At 43.4% G+C, this 19011-nt stretch overlaps 1 protein-coding gene and 1 pseudogene across 5 annotated transcripts in view; one reads left to right on the top strand and one right to left on the bottom strand.

The window, feature by feature from the left end:
• Positions 1 to 19011, top strand: part of TIAM2 (TIAM Rac1 associated GEF 2) — a 228988-nt gene that overhangs the window by 35703 nt on the left and 174274 nt on the right. For 3 of the 5 annotated variants that reach the window (XM_078054539.1, XM_078054536.1, XM_078054540.1), the window contains exon 2: positions 10665 to 10778. The exons of the other annotated variants lie outside the window; for them this stretch is intronic. The gene's annotated coding sequence lies outside the window, so the exon portion shown is untranslated. The remainder of the gene's footprint in view (positions 1 to 10664; positions 10779 to 19011) is intronic. 5 annotated transcript variants of the gene reach the window in all.
• Positions 1135 to 2277, bottom strand: LOC118548241 (glyceraldehyde-3-phosphate dehydrogenase pseudogene; annotated as a pseudogene).

The raw sequence follows: 19011 nt of genomic DNA, 5'->3' as shown, positions 1-19011 counted from the left end.
AGTGGGAGAGGGAGAAGCAGGCTCCCTGCTGAGGAAGGAGCCTGATGCAGGGCTCGATCCCAGGACCCCGGGATCATGACCTGAGCCGAAGGCTGACGCTTAACTGACTGAGCCACCCAGGCGCCCTGCAGAGCCCGTATTTAAATAAAAGGAACTAAATGTATCAGATTTCTGTGTCAGATACTTAAAGATTAACATGTAACATTACTAATTTCAATGATCTTATCCATTTTTCTCACTTTGGGGTGGAACTGAGAGTAAAGAAAACTTCTGGGAATTAGTATCCTGTTGTATCTTTAATTTGGGGAATCTATGAAAAGTTAACTTAAATTCATATTTGGAAGGTGTGTAGAGTGAAACCAGGGGCAACTAATTGAGGTAGAAAATTCACTGCTCCTGTAAATGCTAGGTAGAAGATAGAAGAGCCTCTCAAAATATAAAATATACTTTATAGCATATAGAAGATCTGTAGGGTCTTACATGAGTAATTCAGTGAGAGAGCTTGCACTAATGAGAGAAGGGAAATGTTTAGGTTGAACAGTATAAGCCATTTTGGCAAAATGTTTTCCTCGTTGTGTCTGTGTTTTCCCTTTGTTACGTACGTATCTTAAGCCTGTGCGAGCCTGTTGTTCTGTGAACAGGAATTACAGTTTGGAAGGATGCCATGGTGACCCCTTCCCCACCACCCACTCACCGTGTGTACATGGAGTAGACCACTCAGTGGGTTTACATTTGAAAAATACAGATGCTGATAGTAATCTGTGTCCTGTGTGGTAATAATCCTTAAATCCCTGTCCACACACAAGAAAATTAAATAGAGAATTGAGGCATCTGCCAAAGTAATTCAGAGAGAATTCTCTGAGGGCAATTAGGATTTGTTTTCTTTGTGTCTGCACTCTGTACCTCTTGAGGGCAGGAGACCTTTTTTGGGGGGAGTACAGTATACTTTATTAATGGTACATGACAAGGTAGGGCTCCCCAAGCCCCTTCCCTCATTCAGGGGTCTGGGATGGAACCTGTGTGGAGGTCAGGAGATTTTCAGTGTGTTGGGGGATGAATTGGGGCAAGGACTCCCCAGCAGCTGAGGGCCTCTCTCTTCCTCTTGCCCTCACTGGGGCTGGTGCCAGGGGCATTTTACTCCTTGGAGGCCACGTGGACCGTAAGGTCTACCACCTGGTTGCTGTAGCCAAGTTCATTGTCATACCAGAAAATGAGCTTGACAAAGTGGTCATTGAGGGCAATGCCAGCCCCAGCATCAGAGGTGGAAGAGTGGGTGTCACTGTTAAACTCACAGGAGACAACCTGGTCCCCAGTGTAGCCCAGGATGCCCTTAAAGGGGCCCTCCAGTGCCTGCTTCACCACCTTCTTGACGTCATCCTATTTGGCAGCTTTTTCCCAGGGGCGGGTCAGATCCATGACTGACGTGTTGGGGGTGAGGACACTGAAGGCATGCCAATCAGCTTCCTGTTCAGCTTAGGGATGACCTTGTCTACAGCCTTGGTGGTGCCAGGAGAAGCAAGGATGATGTTCTAGACATCCCCTCGGCCATCACACCACAGCTTCCCAGAGGGGCCATCCACAGTCTTCTGGGTGGCAGTGATGGTGTAGACTGTGGTCATGAGTCCCTACAGAATGCCAGAGTTGTCATAGATGACCGTAGCCAGAGGGGCCAAGTAGGAGCTCTTGCTGACAATCTTGAGGGAGTTGTCATACTTCTCATGGTTCACACCCATCATAAACATGGGGCATTAGCAGAGGGAGCAGAGATGATGACCCTCTTGGCCTCACCCTTCAAGTGAGCCCCAGCCGTCTCCCTGGTGGTGAAGCCCTCAGTGGACTCCACAACATAGCACCAGCGTCACCCCATTTGAAGTTGGCAGGATCTCACTACTGGAAGATGGAGACATGGGCTTTCCATTGATGACAAGTTTCCTGTTCTCAGCCTTGACTGTGCTGTTGAATTTGCTGTGGGTGGAATCATACTGGAACTATGTAAATTCAGGTCAATGAAGGGGTCATTGATGGCAATAATACCACTTTGCCAGAGTTAAAAGCAGCCCGGTACAGTTGAATCCATTTATTCCGACCTTCACCATCACGTCTTGGGGATGTGGTTGGCACTGTACCAGAAGATGCAGCTGTCTGTCGGATGGGAAGGAGCAGTGAACCAGGAGACTATTTTTTTTTTAAACATTTGTGTCGAATATAGACTAAAATGATTTTGGTCTAATATTTTCTGTCTTTACACAGAAAATAACTGTGTGTTATGTTATTGTAGTTTGAGATTCCAGGACCATAGCTCATTTGCATTTCCTCTCTGTATTGGCCATGATGGTGCCTTGCATGTGTGACTGCTATCTTGTGCATTAAACACATCTGGTCAAACCGGTTTTGAGTTTCCTTGTTCCCAGGTCTTACGGTTCCCTTCCCGGTTATTGGGAATAGGGTCATACAGCTGTGTCCCATTTTGAGTGCATGTCTGTTCATTGCCACAGTGATGGCCTCAGGACCTCTGCAGCCCTGCCTGCAGCCATGACCTGAGCCGAAGGCAGACGCTTAATGACGGAGCCACCCAGGCGCCCTTCATGTACATCTTTCTTAGAGCAGCTCTGTTTCCTTGAACACTCTTGTCTCTTTTTTCTTCTTTGAAGCATCTGCTGCCATCAGCTCTGGCCTAGCACCTTTCTCTTGGCTTTCTTCCTTCTTTGTTTGTCATTCCTTTCCTGTTGCCCTTTGGATTCTCCATCTTCTTCCCACTGTCATAAGATGATGTTCTCCTTAGCAGACCATCCCTGGTCCTTTTTATCCTTCTAGGATAATCATATTTTTGCCCGTGCTTTCAGCTACCATTGATATATCTCCATTTCTGTACAGTTAATACACTTCTACTTGGGACCTCTGTTGTGGGTCCAGTGTTGTTAGCTTCCATTTGGATATCTTCATTTATCTTCATTTGGATGTTTGCTATATTCCTGCAACTGAGTGAATAAAAAAAAAATGAAAGAAGCCTTTTTATGGTTGCTTCTTCATGGAGCTTCTGCCTCAGAGCATATGACAGTCTGTGAGTCCTGTGTTTGAATCCTGGCTAGGTTATCTAACCAATTTTTACTACCTTATCACATTGGCTGGTACCTCCAAGACAATGTTGGCTTGTTCCTGGTCTTTTTTTTTTTTTTTTTAAAGATTTTATTTATCTATTTGACACAGAGAGAGACAACTAGAGAGGGAACACAAGCAGGGGGAGTGGGAGAGGGAGAAGCAGGCTTCCCCCTGAGCAGAGAGCCTGATGCGGGGCTAGATTGAGGACCCTGAGATCATGACCTGAGCCCAAGGCAGATGCCCAATGACTGAGCCACCCAGGTGCCCCGGCTTGTTTCTGGTCTTAGGTAGAAATTATTCAGTCTTCACCAGTAAGTGTAATGTTAGTTGTAAATGTTTTTGTAGATGCTCTTTATTATGAAGATTTTAAGAATAAAGTTTAAAAATATTTTCATTAGCTAATTATAAATATTTTTAATGTTTAGAGGATCCCTACCGAAAATAACAAAAATGAAAGTCCACCTTAAATAAACTCTTAAAAGTTTTGTTTTATTTATTTTAAAATTTATTTTTGGAGAGAGAGTGAGAGAGTGCACAAGCAGGGAGAAGGGCAGAGGGAGAGGGAGAGAATCTCAAGCAGACTCCACCCTGAGCAGGGAGCGCCATGACCCTGGGATCATGATCTGAGCCAAAATCAAGAGTCAGATGCTTAACCCACTGAGCCACCCAGGTACCCCGTGTTTTATTTTTAAAAGTAATCTCTACACCCGACATGGGGCTCAAACTCACGACCCTGAGATCAAGAGTCAGATCTTGATCTGACATCAAGAGTCAGATGCTCTACTGACTGAGCCAGCCAGGCATCCCAACCTTAAGTAAATTTAGGGAAATATAAAATTTGTATTATCAGTGAAACTGTCAGGGTCAAAGAAGCTCTCACAACTGAAGAGAAAAAGATAGTAGAGATATGGTTTGGTGGAAATGAGCTGATTATTTTGTTTAATGATGGTTGGTGATAATTTTTCATTTGCTGGATGGATGTGGAAGTGGTAAATTTAATTTTGCTTTTTATTTTGGGGCATTAAATCTATTTTCCTGTGTTTAAATCAGGAGACTCAGAATAATTTTGGAGTTTTGCAAAAACCATGTTATTCGTGTGTGTGTGTGTGTGTGAGAGAGAGAGAGAGAGAGATGATCATCCTCCCTGGAACTGTAAAGTCTAAGCAATTTGGAATTGAATTTAGTTCCTTTTTTCCATAATTAAGAAAATTAAACATGATTTAGTCCCCAAGGAGGCCTCTGGAAAAGCCAGGAAGTTCTTGTTCTCATCAGAATCATATGTTAAAACATTATGAATCTTGTTAATACAAATGACCATCAGTGGACCGTGATTAATTCTGGGACAGGGTCATACACATAGTCCTTGCTTGACTGACGTAAAAGACTCTTGGAAGGCTATGATGGTACCAGGATTTTTTTTTTTTTTAAGTATGAAAATTTCTTTTTCTCTAAATTTTTTTTATTTTTAAGATTTTATTTATTATTCAGAGAGTGAGTGTGCGAGCGGTGGGAGGGGCAGAGGGAGAGAGAGAATCTCAAGCAAACTCCGTGCTGAGCCTGGAGCCCGACATAGGGCTCAATCTCACGACCCTGAGATCATTACCTGAGCCGAAACCAAGAGTCGGTCATTGAACTGACTAAGCCACTCAGGTGTCCTGAAAATTTCCTTTTTTTTAAAAATTTTATTTATTTAAGCAATCTCTACACCCAACCTGGGGCTCAAACTCCTGACCCTGAGATCAAGAGTAGCACGCTCTTCCAACTGAGCCAGCCAGGTGCCCCAGTATGAAAATTTCTATAGAATTTTTACTTTTCCTAGGACTTGAAGCTTATATTCGATGCTTCATTAACAATAGTTGATGCACTTTTTGGTACATCTATCTGGGCAGGTTGAAGAAAGAAAGAATAACTGTGTACCCATGTACATTATTTAGGTCTTTTAGGTGGAAAGTTAAAGGAGATGATTGATTAGAATTTTAAAGATGCCCTAACACATAGTAGGCACTTAGCAAACATTTGTTGACAGCTGTTGAATGAAAAAGAGAGGTGGGGGGAAATGTGTTGAAATGTTATTTACTCCTTTTTCTTCTTTTTTCCATGGTAAGTGAGTTGATCCTCAAGGTCCCTGTTAGCTCTAAAATTCTTATAGTTCAGAAATCTAAAATTATTAGTTGTTAGGTTCGGGGCTTCATTCTGAGAGACTTGCTTTCTTCCTTCGCTGTACCTCTTTCTCTGTTCACTTAATTGTTACTTCAGAGTTTTTCTGTCCTGTTGTTCAAGAACTTTCTTCCAAGCTGCCTCACTGTCCAGGGTAGTGTACTGGGAGGAGCATCATCTTTGGAATCCGATCTGATTCAAATATTTTCTCCATCAACTGTTTTCGTAAATGTTCTGAACCTCAGCTTTCTCATCTGTAAAGTGAGGGCAATAAAATCTCCGCCTTAAATTTAGTTGTGAGCTTGAAATGCTGTGAAGACTCGGCACTGTACCTGGCGTATGTTAGGTCTTAAGTAAACTGTTAACCATTTTTTCCCCCTTAGTCTGATAGCTGCGCAATTATCTTTCACATGATTAAGACTCTAAAATTAAAATCTGTCTTTAATGTCCTGGAAAAAAAAAAAAAAAGTCACAGCTTACTCCTTCTACCCACAACTCCATGCTCTTTTCCCCTGATGTTGTAGGTCAGCCTGAATAGTTTTCCACTGTGTTCTTCAGGGTTTGTTTCCAAGTCCCTCCTGTTTTCTGTCTCCGTTGCTGTCCTGCATCTTTATCCGAAGCTATGGTTGGCTGGATCTTTGTTCTCTATCCTGTTTTTGTACTATCCAGCCAACCATAAGGAATTCTTTGTTTCTCCATTTTTCACTTTTAAGAAGTAAAGAGGCGATCTTTTTCTCCTGTCATAGGAGAAAGTGGAGCTTGATTTGGAGAATTTTCTCCTTTTGAGATTTGCTAAGTAAGGAGTATTAAAAAAAAATCTTTTTACTGAATATAAAGAGCACAAATCATGTTGGGATCTTGGTGAATTTTCCCAAAACGAGCATAACTGAGTAATAAGGATTGTAGTAAATTTAAGGAAAGTCTCTAAGTGCTCCAGGCTTGATTAAGCCTTCTTGCCCTCGTCATCCTTCAGATTACCCACTTGTTGTGAGAAGCATTCCAGCTCCCTGGTGCCCTCTGACCCACCATCTGCTAGCTGGTTTTGTGTGGACTGGGTTTCACCTGCCCTGCCCTCCCTCTCTTTTCTCTGAGATGGAAAGTGTGGGGTTAAAGAGACTAACACTTTGTTCTTGATGCCTCCTGCCTTCGAGGAGATGTCGTAAAGAGAGAATGCCATATTTCCACTTTCCCTTAACCAGTCTTCCTTTGTGGCCAGCTGCAGATGGGATGCAAAATGCAGAGGAAATGCTGAGTGAAAACTGACTGCCTTTTTTCCTTTGCTTTTTCCTGTCTGTTCAAAGCGTTGAAGATGTTGAGTACGACAGTGCTGATTTAAGAAGCTAGTGTGAAACACACTGTGTTTATGATTAAGATTAAAAAACTAAACTCATACTTTTTAAAATGAGGAGTAAGCGAGGGTGTTATGAATAGTGGATAGTTACATGGTCTATAGGGCAGAGGTCTGGAGGAAATGGACTTAAGTCGAGGCAGAGGGGTGGAGGCTACCTTGTGACTTCCTGTTGGAGAAGGCTCTGGAATATTGGAATGTATGGGTTGCTTATCGATCTCCTGGATAGTTGGGGCGGTGTGTTTACAGTAGCTGCAGTCGGAGGTTGGAGTTGACCTTGCCTTAATTATAATTCTTTCGTTATTATGTAATTTCCTAAATGTGATGAAAGATACCAGGGTTTTTTACTGCCATTCATGTAATGGGAAGAGATGGATTATACAGACATTCTGGTATAAATTAGAGATTTTTGAGAAGTGCTAATGCTCAATTTTTTCAGACCAAAGGCATCCCAGCTCCACTACTTAATAGTTGTGGGACCCCAAAGGATTGTTGGGAGGACGTTGGAGGTAAGATACCCGAAGGGCTTTATGAATTGTGTGATGGCATGTAACAGGGTGAGCTGTTACACTTCCAGTGGCATTTCTACTCGTGTATTGAGCTCGTATCTTCTCTACCTTCTCTCGCTTCCAGACCTCCGTGTCTCTCAGTTACTTGGGGCCATCGGGTAGAATTACCTTGTTTGTATTCTGCTGTTTGTTCTAGTTTTCAGTGCTGTCTCTCTTGGTGGGTGATCCTGGTTGAGATGAAGGGGGGGATCCTGGGAGGTGGGGAGGTTTTGCATTCTTTGAGAGTAAGGAAGCTTTTTGAGAAACTACAGATTTAGAAGGGGATGCTAGAGGTAAAAGGCAAAACTGGGAAACAGACAGAGTCCGTCCAGGTGTGGCGGGGGGCACGGGGCAAGGCAGTGGGTTGGGCTGACCGCCATGACGCTCCTGCACCAGACAGTATCCTGACCCCCTTAGAAAGGGGAGGAATGCCACCGGCCTCTCTCCGTCCGCACGGCCAGAGCCCTGCCTCAGGGCAGGACATCAGCATGCTTGTCTCTGTCATGAGGGTACTGGCTGCAGGAGAGGATGACAGACCCCAACTCCTGTGACCTCCATTCTGCTTCCTCCTCTGAGCTGGGAGCAGTGGTGTGGGCCTGAGAACCTACCCTGGTGGCCGTGTTCAGGAGGTCCGACCTGGTGCTGCTGGGCCTCCTTCGGCAGTTTGTCTCTGAGCGGTATCAGCTGTGGGCATCTTTGCCTTGTCGCCAGAACAAGTTGCTTCTGCCTTGGTAGCTCATCAGATGTTGTTTTCAGTGATCTTGTCTCATCTTGTGTCTTAAAATGTGCCCTTTAATAGAATCCTATATTGTTGTTGGCTTTAACAACATAAAATTATTTTCTCTCCGTTCTGGAGGCTGGAAGTCCAAGATCAAGGTGCTGGAAGGTTTGGTTTCCTCTGAGGCCACTGTCCTTGGCCTGCACAGTCACTTTCTTGCTGCCTCTTTACACGGTCGTCCTGCCACACAGGCCCAGCCCTGTGTCTCTCTTTGTGTCCTGATCTCTTCTTTCTTCTTCTTGTTTTTAAAATTTGCATCAAATTCTACTAAAATCAGTTCAGTTTTTTACGACATCCTTACAACAAAAAAATCAGTTCTGTATAATAAAGAATATTTCAGTCTAAAATGGAAATTTAGAAACTGAAAGAAGGATAAGCACTCTGTCCATCATCGTTAGCATAATTTTTAGAAGGGTAACTATATTAGTTATGTGTTTATAATTAATAAATTACCCCGTCACTTGGAGGCTTAGAGCAGCGGTTACCTCTCCCACAGCTTCTGTGGGGCAGGAGTCTGGGCTCAGCACGGCTGAGAGCCTGGGACTCAGGTGTGTCATGAGGCTCCTGTCATCGTGGAGCTCACTCACGGGGTTGCTGCCATTTAGAATCTTACTTTAAATGATGTAGGAAATATGTCTCTGTTCAGAGATCTTGTAAACTGGGTACTAGTTTATAATCTTCTGTAAGTCTGCAGTTTGATATTGGGATTTGCTCAAAGATGGATATGCTTTTTAAAAAACATCTTTATTGAGGTATATGGGTATACTTAAAAAATATGATTTTAATTCCGATCTTATGAAGCCAATGAGAAGGAAAAACTTTGTTTGCAACCACTTACTCTCATGTGATTATATAGCCTTCGATGATACCATAGCATTTTCTTAACTGAATAAATTCTTATGTCTTAATTTGATTCCTAAGTGTTTTATGTTTGTTATGCTAAATATTTGAAAAAAAAAAAGATGAACTTTTTTTTTTTAAAGATTTTATTTATTTGAGAGAGAGAAAGAGAGAAAGCATGAGAGAGGGGAGGGTCAGAGGGAGAAGCAGACTCCCCACTAAGCAGGGAGCCCGACGTGGGATTCGATCCAGGGACCCTGGGATCATGACCTGAGCCGAAGGCAGACGCTTAACTGACTGAGCCACCCAGGTGCCCAAAATTGATGAACTTTGATAGATAGAGCAAGGATCCTGAAACTGTGCTTCTCCAGAGATCTGATTGGTGCCAGTCAAGGGGAGCAGGGTGTTTTTCTCTCTCTCTTTCTCAGACACTTACTATGGGTGTCTTGTGGTCTGTACTCTACAATTATGAGTTTAATTTACAAAGATATATATATATATATATATATATACACACACACACACACACACACAATCTTATATATGTAATGTGTAAAATAATCTATTTACAGTATGCATAATTTTGGGGCACCTGGGTGGCTCAGTTGGTTAAGTGTCTGCCTTTGGCTCAGGTCATGATCCCGGGGTTCTGGGATTGAGCCCCATGTTGGGAATCCCTCTCAGCAGGGAGCCTGCTTCTTCCTCTCCCTCTATCCCTCCCCCCCAACTTGTGTATGCCCTCTCTTTCTCTCAAATAAATAAATAAATAAACAATATGCATAATCTTTATTATGTATAGAATATACATATAGTCCTGTTACACAGACTATATAAAATTTAATTATATATAATCTGTCTTATATAATACATATTTCTTCTATATATAATTTTCTTTTATATGTATTTTTTAGATCTATAACATGTAACCTATTTATATATAACATATGTAGTCTCCTATTCTATGTGTATGTATATATATTCCAGTCTGAAATATAAGCTCATGAAGAACAGATGTCCTAAGTCACTTTCATACCCGGTAGTACCTGGGATAGTAAGTTAAGGTTCATGGTACGTCCTCAGCAAACACTTAGAGATTTGATTGCAGTGATTCCTTTGATGAACGTTGTATTTCGCAGCCATAGATTGTGGCGGGGGGGGGGGGGGACCTACAAATGTAGGTTTTCCAGGGGGTTCTCCTGGGATTAGTGGCATTTGGGAGGAACAAGGCTGGGATGTACCCTGAGTCGCCATATCTCTGAATTCCTGGCCTCTATGCTGCACGTCTCCAGGGGCACCGTTCATATTTCACACTTGCTTCTCCTGAATTCCCCTCGCCCCTACACAAGAGGATTCGAGAGCATGAAGTAAGAGTGTTGTGTGAGGTGACAGGAACATTTTTGGCTGTTGCGTCACAGCCAGCTTCCGGTCCCTCCTGGGGGCTGGTTCTGGAGGTGAGGCCCTCCTGGCGTGCCCTCAGCTGAAGTGCCCCTTTCCCCCTGACTGTAATGAGGTTGGATTGGAGCACTGTTATTAGCATTTCTGTAGTTTGTATAGTTTTTTTCCCTTTATGAAAAAAGCCTTGATTTTGGTGACTGGGCTGTCTTGCTTTATTACTTTGAAGTTTTTCTTCTATTTTTACAGAAAGACTACATAATGCTGCTCCTTAATGGGGATAATGGTGATTCTTGGGGTCTTCCCAGGGTCTGTGAGCTCAGGTAGAGGTTGTCCAGGCTGAGCGTGGAGCTCAGGACAGTCAAATTCAAAAAGAAAAACTTTTGGAAAGAATGAGATGAAGAGTTTATAGGGAGCCATAGTAGATAACGTCTTAGTTTGGCTGCTATAACAAAGTTACCGTAACTGGGTGTCTTAAACAGCAAACATCTGTTTCTCCTAGTTCTGGAGGCTGGAAGTCCAAAATCAAAGCACAAGCGAACGTGGTGTCTGGTGAGAGCCTGCTTCCTGATTCAGAGACAGCCATCTTGTCCCTGCATCCTCACGTGGTGGAAGGGTGAGTGGGTTCTCGGGGGCCTCTGTAAGAGTACTAGTGCCATTCATGAGGGCCCCACCCTCATAACCCGTGCACCTCCCGAAGGCCTTGCCTCCTAATAACATCCCACTGGGGGTAGGGATTTCAACAGATCAGTTTGGGGAGCCACCAACATTCATTTGCCCTTGTCCCCCCACCCCCAAATTCGTGTCCTTCTCAAATGCAAAACATATTCATTCGTCTGAACAGCCCCCAGAATCTGAAGTCATTCCAGCATCAACTTTAAAGGGCCAAAGTCTCCTCTAAATCTCATCTAAATCAGGTGTGAGGGAGACTTAAGGTACCATTCGTCCTGAGGCAGATTCCTCTCCAGCTGTGAACCCTGGGAAAGCAAACAAGTTCCAACCTGCATTTTCAACACTTTGTTAGGAATTACTTCAGCTAAATATCCAGTTTCATCACTCCCAAGTTTAACCTTCCACAAAACACTGGAACACCAATGCAAGTCAGCTAAGTTCTTTGACACTTCACGGCAAGGATTGCCTTTCCTCTTGTTTCCAGTGACCTCCTCACTTCCATCTGAGACCTCATCACAAAGCCTGTTACCATCCATATTTCTACACACGCTCTGCTCATGATTACTTAAGTATTCTTGAAGAAAATGGAAGCTTTCTCTCTTGGTCCTTTCAGGCTGGTTATAACAAAATACCACAGACTGAGTAGCTCATAAACAACAGAAATTTATTTCTCACAGTTCTCGAGGCTGGACCTGCAAGATTAGGGTGTCTGCATGGTCAGGTGAGGGCCTTCTTCCAGGTGGCTAAGTTCTTGTATCTTCACCTGGCAGAAGGGCCTAGTGAGCTCTCTGTGCTGTCTTCTGTAAGGGCACTAATCTCGTGCATGAGGGCTCCTCCCTCATGACCTAATCACCTTCCAGAAGTCCCACCTGCGACTGCTATCACTTGGCAGATTGGGGTTTCAGCATATGAATTTTGGGGGGACACAAACATTGAGACCACACCACTTTCTGTATAGCTCTTTTCTGAGTCCTCCCCAGAATCCTCCTTAATGGTCCTCACATGGTAGTATGGGGTTTTTCTAGTATGTACCTCCGCACTCTTCCAGCCCCTACCCGTTACCCAGTGCCAAGGCCACTTCCTCATGCTTAGGTATTTGTACGGCAGCACCCCGCTTCTCGGTACCAATTTCTTAGTCTGTTCAGGCTGCTATAACAAAAATACTATAAATTTTTGGTTACGATTGTTAAACTGTATGATTTATAATTTTGTTAAACTCTTTGTTTAAGCATGGCACAAACATTTATTTCTCATCATTCTGGAGGCTGGAAATTCCAAGATCAGAGCACCAGAGGATTCTGGGAGAGCCTGCTTCCTGGTTTATAGGCAACTGTCTTCTGTGTTCTCACATGGCAGGAGGGGAAAGGGAGCTCTCTGGGGCCTCTTTTGTTAAGAGCACTAATCCCATTCGTGAGGGCGCCACCTTCCTAACCTATTCACCTACCCAAACATCACCTCCTAATACCCACATTAGGGGTTAAGATTTCAACATATGAATGGGGGGAGGAGGGCACAAACATTCAGTCCAGAGCAGATGGTCTTAAAAGGCCTTTGAGTTCTACTTTTTACCCTAAAGTGTTGCTGTTTGCATAGCACTCCTGTTCCTGGGCTCTGTATTCATGTATTTGATGCGCTAGGACAGCAGAATGTAATGGCTGAGAACTTGGGTCCCTAAATTCTACAGTGCTGGTGTGAATTCCAGCTCATCAGTTCCCCACCTCTGTGATTTGCAACAAAGTACTTTAGCTATTTCAAACCTCAGGTTTTCTCATCCTTAAACAGGGGCTACTAATTGTGTCCATAGCATTATTGTGAGAATTAAAGGAGACAGTGTATGTAAAGCATTGAGTACAATGCTTGGAACCCAACGAAATCCCAGTACGTTGGTTCTTGTCACAGTTACAGAACCAAAGACCTGTTCTTTAAGAATAAAGTCAAACCCAGTTATTGTTTATGAACAAGGTCAGTTTCTGCTTTTCCACTTCTAGGTCTAGGTTTCTCCCTGTCTTGCAGCCTATTTACCATAAGTGGGTTCAGCAAGCTGGAATGGGGCTTCCAAAACATTGAGCAAGAGACTTATGTCCCCCTAGCCAAAGGACTAGAAAATGTACAAATGGCCAATAAGCGTATAAAATGATCCTCAGTATCGCTAATAAAAAACACAGTGTTAAGTACCACTTCACACTCATCAGAATGGCTGTTTCCAAAAGGTTTCCCCAAAACAAAAAACCAGAAAATAATAAATGTTGGTAAAGATGTGGAGAAATTGGAACCCTTCTGCTGCATTATTGGTTGGATTGTAAAATGGTATAATCACTATGGAAAACATTATGGTGGTTCTTAAAAAATTAAGAATAGAATAACCACACAATCCAGCAATTCCACTTCTGGGTATATACTCAAAAGAATTGACAGCAGGGATTCAAACAGGTATTTGTAGCATATTCAGAACAGCGTTACTCACAATGGCCAAAATGTGGAAGCAACGCAATTGTCCATGGACAGATGAATGTAAAAAAAGTGGTAAAGAGAAGGTGGTATATACAAACAATGGAATATTATTCAGCCTTAAAAAGGAAGGAAATTCTGACATATGCTGCAACGTGGATGAACCTTTGAGGACCTCATGCTAAGTGAAATAAGCTAGTCACAAAACAGTGTATGTTTTACCACTTAACACCATTACAGGAGATACTTGGAGTAGTCAGATTCACAGAGATAGAAAATAGAATGGTAGTTGCCCAGGGCTGGGGGCGGAGGGGGAATGGAGAGTTAGTGTTTAATGAGCATGGAGTTTCAGTTTTGTAAGATGAAAATGTTCTGGAGACAGATGGTGGTGATGACTGTACATGGGTGTGAATTTTCATAATGCCACTGAGTTGTGCACTTAATGGTTAAAATGGCAAATTTTGTTACGTATATTTTACCATAATTAAACATATAAATTTTGGGGCACCTGGGTGGCTCAGTTGGTTAAGCATCTGCGTTCAGCTCAGGTCATGATCTCAGGGTCCTGGGATTGAGCCCCCATGTCGGGCTCTGTGCTCAGTGGTAAGTCTGCTTCTAGGTGTTTCTCCCTATCTTGCAGCATCTGTCTCTCATCCCTGCTCATGTGCGTGCGCGCGTGCTCTCTCTCTCAAATAAATAAAATCTTTAAAATATATATATATATATGTATATATTTTTAAGAAAGTCATTTCCCCTGTACACAGTTCTACCATAGGGAGTTAAATTAACATATACTGAGTTTTCAGCTTCTAAGAGTAATGTTTTGGTCAGTCCTCCAAAATAGTTAAAAAAAATTTTTTTTTTTTAAGATTTTATTTATTTCTTTGACAGAGACACAGCGAGAGAGGGACCACAAGCGGGGAGTGGGAGAGGGAGAAGCAGGCTCTCTGCTGAGCAGGGAGCCCGATGGCGGAGCTTGATCCCAGGACCCTGGGATCATGACATAAGCCGAAGGCAGATGCTTAACGAGTGAGCCACCCAGGCGCCCCATTATCAAAAAAGTTTTGATTGCCAGAATTTTTTCCATCCTTGTTAGCAATAATGAAGTGCCCCCCCCCCACCCCTTACTCTGCCCTCCCCCCAACCTGACAAGTAAGAAACTACTTGAAGTCTTGCTTGGGCCATGTCTTGAAGACAAAATCCTGATGCTATGGTGGCATCCTGAGGATTGTGTTACTTCCTTTGCCTCCCCTGACATTTCCAGAAGCTGTTGGATAACGAGGTAAAGTATATGAAAAGTGGAATGTAGGTCCAGGAGGATCCAGATTCTGTTGGGCCTCAAGCTCGTACAATTTGGGGTTCTCTTAAAAAGAAGAACACTTTTTTCTCTAATTTCTAATAGAACGCCTGCTGTGAACACACTTCGGGCGGGGTCCTTCCCAGGGCCTCGAAGGATCCCTGAAGCTTAAGCTTCCTTAGTTTAACGTATCTTGTCTCTGTTCCAAAAGGAGAGGCAGAAGAAAGGAACTGCCTGGAGCAAACTGCTTACTTCCTCTGAGCTTTATTCTCTGAAGCAAAAAGATCTGGAAAAATGTGTTACATTCAGAAGACTGACAGATAAATTGGGAAGCTGTGGGGGATGGAAAATGGTTTATGCAGTTGAATCTTACTCTAGTCCATGTTTAATTTAACCATTTTTCTAAACTTCAACTTGGCAATAATTTGTACTGTAATTTAGCATTCTATGAAGTGACCTTTGACCCAAACCAATTAATTTTGAATTTCTCGCCTGGAGTGTTGCATTATAAAATTGTAGAGGCATCTTCTGAGAAATTGTATAAAATTTCCATGATAATTATGACCTTGAGGTATTCCCATGTCAAAGAAGATGCATCATCTTCTCTTCTTTGGTAATTACTTTCTCCTCTCCGCCCCCCCCCCCCCCATTCGTCTTCATATCTGTTTCCTTACTTAGAAAAATACTTCATCAATCAGAGATTAGAATAATCTCATTACCTATGGGAATTCCTCAGTGTCAGTTAAGCCTTTGATGGAGCTGTTAGGGAGCCTTTGTCATTGAAAGCATCGCTTAGTGACCAGATGGACTCATTGGGAGCAACTTGCAGAATGTCAGGCAGGGAGACATTTAATGAGCCGTGACACGTGGGGAGTAAGCAATAGTGCAATTCTGGTTTTCTTGTTGCTTTGTTTTACTTCCAATAATAGCATAAATTCATTCTTTTTTTTTTTTTGCATGAAAAATAGAACTTTCAGAAATAATATATACTTACTTCCTGTCATGAAAATGGACGGAAAAATCAAAGAATAGACCACAGTCCTTTTTTGTAGCAGAGTTCTTGATGAGGAGGGAGTGCGAGGTCCTTGTGATGCCTAATGGAGCCAGGGCAGCTGCGGTTCAGACTTTTCAGCTCAGCCAGATTCCGTACTTTTAGAAGTCGATTTCAGCATCCAGATTGCCTATTGTTCAGATGCCAGTTGGGCACTGGGATGTATTTGCCAAACTCATTTTCACGTCTTGGACAAAACTAGAATTTGGATCCTAAATTAAAGGTGAAAAACAAGGTCTCTAAGCCAATTAAACGCTATTATCACTCAAGTAGGGATTTTATCCTGTGTCGGGCCACTTGAACGATAGAAAATGATTGGAAAAAAACTCAGTTTTTTTCCTCTCCCCCCAGAGATTTTGGGGAAACTTTATAAAACTCATTTATGTTTGTGGTGAATTGAGGTCTCCTCTGCTTATTTTAGACTCTGGAAAGATGAGATTAAAAGGAGTTCAAAATCTGTTCTTTTACATGTAGTAACCATTTCCATTGGATTGAATTTAGCCAAATTATTTTTGGCTTGATCTGCATTCCAAAGAAAAAGGGTGTGGTGGAAAAAAAATGATACTGAGAATGAGTAAAACGAGGAGGAATTTTGTATTGTTCCGAGTTTCTGGTCAGTGGAGGAAGAAAGACTTTTAAAAAAAAAATACTTTGCATGTTCATTTCTCAGCTTTGATTTGGTCCGTTAAATCTTTTCAAATCTGTGCCTTAAGGTTCTAGACTTCATTACTAGTGGATACTTAGTGTATAGAATTATATACTTAGTGTATAAATTCTTAAACCACTTCAATTAAAATATGAACAATAAGGTTTGTTTTAAAACGAACTTCTCTGTACGTTTTCCTCCTTCATTGGAGCTATTCATGCTGCCGGCTGTGATGTTAGTCCTAATTAGGTCAGTTTGGAAATTCTTATTTTTAGCACGAGAGGAAAATAAATGGTGTGCTGCCACCAACTTGCTTTCAAATGAACAAATCGTCTCAGTTGAAACAGTTTTGTATTGGAATTTTTGGCAGATTGGCCGGGAGCCAGTGTTATGGCTTTCTTCTACTTTTCCCTAGACTTTTTATCTACAGTGCTTATTCACTGGGGGAGGAAAGCCTTTCCTGGGGCCTCCCAGAGGGTGTGGGCTCCTCCTCCATCCTGTTTCAGGCGGCTGTCCTTCCAGCCACGGCACACTTTGCATCTGGGACCCTCTTAGCCGCTGCATCCTGGGCAGGTTTATACTGAGGGCAGGATCCCACTGGTTAACCTAATTCAGCAGGGAACTTAAGGATGTCACTGATCTTTTTAGCTCCCTTATCCCTTCGTTACCTGAATTATAGAGTTGTAATAATTACATCACCTGTGAGGTGCCGGTTGCTGTATCCAGGTTCTTGCATAATTTTTTTTTTTTCAAGTGGGCTGCATGCCCCGTGAGGGGCTTGAACTCACCACCCTGAGGTCAAGGGTGGCATGCCCTACCGACTTAGCCAGCCATGTGCCCCTCCTCGTATAATTTTGTTTCGGCCTTATTAAGCGGGGGAAGCATCATCCTCTCTATTATACACGTGAGGAAAGCCAGATTCTGGCAATATTAGAGACTTAGAATCACGTGGATGGGAAGAGGCAGAAAGTGGATTTACGCACAGGTTCGGCGGCCTGCTCTTCCCCATGCCCTCTGAGGCCTTCCACAGAGCCAGAGGGGCTTTTGGAGACCTTCCTGTCCAATGGTTTTCAGCACTAGATCCGCGAGTCACCTGGGCAATTTAAGATGAATTTCCTTGGTTTCATCTCAGGCCGGCTAGTCTGAATCTCTGGGGGTGGGACCCCAGGCCTGTGTGTTGTAGGGGCCCTGGGGTGATTCCGCTGTGCAGGGGGCAGAAACACTGAGGGGGGTCAGAGGAAGGAGGTGCATAACACTCCCTTGGTTTTCAGGGAGTCTGAAGCCCAGCAACCTCTAGCAGGTCAGTCAGCTAGTTAGTGACAAGCCGGGACTTGACCCAAGATCTTTTGGCAGCCCTCTGGTCTCTTCCTATTCTCGTTCCAAATCCTGACAATGGAGTCTGGCTGGGTACAGGAAACATAGGAGAGGCTCACTTCATCTTCGGTTTCTGAAGTGCCTGAGGGGGCCATGTTGCAGAGCCCCCTCTGATGGGAGGAGGAACAGGGGTGATGTGGCCTTCCTGTAAGTGGGTCTTCATTCACCGGCCTGCGGTGGGGGCCCTTTCAGCTTGTGGCTCAGGACTTTGGTCAGTTGGGGGGGGAGGGGGGGCTGTCTTCATGCTCTGATGTTTTGCTCCCTCCCCTTACAGCTGCTGCTGAAACTCATCTTGACTGGATGTAGGACCTCTGGATATATTTTCCCTGGCTCTTAACTTTTTGTTCTGTAATGTTTCTCAATATTTTCTTCCAGTTCCCAGCCTTGGGATTTAGCTTGGTTCATTTTATTTCTCAAATCCATTGAGGTTTCTTTTCAGAAATTTCAAATTTATTTTTTTCCTCCTGTTGAGAACTTTTTTCCTCTGATGGCTTCTTTCCCATAGCAGCCTGGTCTTGCTTTGTGGACACACTATTATTTCCGATCTGTCTTAAGATACTTACTAGAATTTTTAAAAAAGTTTTCTTCTGTTCTACAAATTAGGCTTCTTCTGGGGCCAATTCTGTTTGTTCATTACAGCCCTTTCTTTCATGTTCTGGCTTTTCCTCAGATAACTTGTGATCTTCACTTGCTGGTGGTGGGTTTTGATGAATGCACTCCATTGATAAGCTGACAAAATTGGCTTTGATCTTCTCTGCAGGTGTAGAGACAGCTTTCAAAATAGGCCTCTTGTAAAGTCGCAGGCAGACCCTGTTTCCCTCCATAATTGTCAAAGAAAGGGGGGGCGGTGCCTGTAAGTGCGTCTTACCCCCCGGGGGGCTGCCTTTTCTGATGCGGAGGTTCCAAACAGCCTCTTACTCCTCGCCCACACGTACACTGGGATTTCCCCGGGACATAGTGCCCATTTTCTTGCTTTTAATCGATGGGTTCAACCCTCTGCTGTGGCTCCCAGCCCTGAACCGTCTATTTTTGTGGGAAGGAAAAGGGGAAGGAGATGGCAGGGGAGGGGCATGGAGGGCTCAGCCCTAATGCGTTCAGTTCTCTAGTCCATCTGCCCTCCCCCACCCAGTGCCCACTCCTGCCCCTTATCTTTGCTCCTGACCAGGACTCCATGGAAGGATAGTGCTTGCCTCCAGAAGCACAGATCTCTGCTTTTCCTGTTTCCAGCACTGCTATTTATCGGGCTTGCTTGCTTTCTTTAAAAGAATTTTTTTGCTGGGGCGCCTGGGTGGCTCAGTTATTAAGTGTCTGCCTTCAGCTCAGGTCGTGATCTCAGGGTCCTGGGATCGAGCCCCACATCG

Source organism: Halichoerus grypus, chromosome 9 (genome assembly GCF_964656455.1).
Source record: "Halichoerus grypus chromosome 9, mHalGry1.hap1.1, whole genome shotgun sequence".
Lineage (NCBI taxonomy): Eukaryota > Metazoa > Chordata > Mammalia > Carnivora > Phocidae > Halichoerus > Halichoerus grypus.
The sequence above is the reverse complement of the archived record's forward strand: the minus strand, read 5'-3'. Positions and strand labels throughout refer to the sequence as shown.